We start from the raw sequence: 2015 nt of genomic DNA, 5'->3' as shown, positions 1-2015 counted from the left end.
ATAGGTTGAAAGAATGGTCAACAGCGTCAGTTTCCTCTTCGTGCTTCCTGCAAAATTTATTAAGTCTAAGACCACTTTACTTTCTGTTTAGTGCTGTGCAAACAGTTTCTTTCTTCTGCAGTTGCTGCTGTGGCTCCTGCTTTCTTCATATCAAAGGTGATCTAGTTACCTAGATATCAAGTCATGCCATCGAGCCACTTGACTTTTAGCCGTGTGGTTTGCTGCAAATAGTCACGCATGCCTTTTTTATGTCTTGTGAGCCAGCAGGGCTTGAACAAATTCCTTTCAGAAAGCTCTGTGGCTGTGCTAGTGCCCGGCTCTCCTGTGCTAGTACATTTTGCCAAGGGGTAGGACGTTTTAGCACAGGAACAATCATGGGATAATGATGATATGGTTGCACATCTCCTTGGCCAGGGCTGCCTGGCTCTTGTGCTGCTTCTGCTTCCAGCTCAGGCTCTGAACACGTGATGTTGTGACCCGATCCTCTAAGCATGTCCTCTGCTGTTTTGCAAAAGCTACTTGGATATTTTGGACTAAGAACATCAAAAGCTGCCCGCCTCTGAAATTGTACACCTTAAACAAGCACATTGGTGTCTGTAAAATAAGAAGTGTGATAAGTGTGCATACACATGTATTGGGGGGTGGTAAAGTTCAAAACCTCACTGTTTGAAGCTCAGTCTTCTTTTTTTTTTTTTTGTCCATTTTTTAACTGCTTTACTGTAAGAATTGTGCTAGTTTCTACCCTGTTTTCCTGTCTTAGTATAAACATTTATGTTTAGACTACTTTTGCATTGTTTTCCATTTTTGGTGGTGGTACACTGCTCAGAAGATTGAACTGAATAGTGTTCAGAGCTGTTAAATCTGACTTGAATCTGCATTTTACCTTGTAGGAGAAAATGTACTGAAATTTGCTTGGTCATCTCACTTCCTCTTTGAAGTGCAGATAAAATCAAAGAACTGTTATGGTATAATCAGTCAGTAAGATTGCTTTCCCTGGTAGAAAAGCCATCACCAGTATTATCTCCCTTGCTGATGGGTAAAATCCCCAACTTCTCTGACTAAATTGGTATATGCTGCATTAATTTTTATTATCCATGTACAACTCATCCCCAGTCTATACCTCCAGATCTTCCTTATAAAAATTAGTACTTGAGTTGCCAAATAATGTTACTAAAAGAAATGTACACTAAAGATATCTCAGTCTATCATAAATCACATGAAAGTAGCAGAAAGCAAGTTCACTCACAAAAAGTTTAGAGTAAAGTGAGCAAAAAGTTGCAGTGTGAAGTCCCATCTTAGGTAAATCTTTGTCTGGGAATTCCAGGTATGCATCTAGAGTTGACAGGGATCCAGAAATGAATCTAGATACGTTTGGCTAGCAAGTGATAGGATAGGTTCACCATGAACTAAGTAATAGACTGTGCTAAAATTTTGCATTAAGACTACAATAAAATTCAGTTGCTTAAAAATACAAAAGACATAATCACTTTTTCACTGGAAAATACTGTGATTGTACAAAAGATGAAAATACGCTTGCTCCTAATGCTTCTAATTTTTATTGACTCTCAAACCATTTTCCTCTGCAGCTTAACTAGTTACACAATGAAAAATACAGATGACTCATGCTTGAAATCTCAGGGGCCCCCATCTCAAGTGACCGTGGGTGGGAACAGTTTTCTTAAACTTGTATTTTTTAAGTGCAGACCCAGTCATCTGTATATTGGAACATCTGCGAGGATTAAATTTCTTCAAATCGCAAACAAGAAAGCCTAATTCTTTTGCTTAGTCACAAAAAAAGGGAGACATTTGCATTTGGATGTGAGCTCTCAAGAGAAAAGGGAAAGTGTATTTCCCAACTCTGGTGCTCCTCTTGTTGATTGCCCCCACAGAATTTTGAAAAACCCGTAAGAATTTTGGAAAAATCCCTCCCTGCCCCCCAGTATGCTTTTTGGTAGGCAAAAGTTTGCTAATGCAGTATACCAGGAGGAACATTTACTTCTCTCCTCCTGTGCCCC

This window comes from Charadrius vociferus, unplaced genomic scaffold, assembly GCF_000708025.1.
Source record: "Charadrius vociferus isolate BGI_N301 unplaced genomic scaffold, ASM70802v2 scaffold7, whole genome shotgun sequence".
Classification (NCBI taxonomy): domain Eukaryota; kingdom Metazoa; phylum Chordata; class Aves; order Charadriiformes; family Charadriidae; genus Charadrius; species Charadrius vociferus.
Note: the sequence above shows the minus strand (reverse complement) of the source record.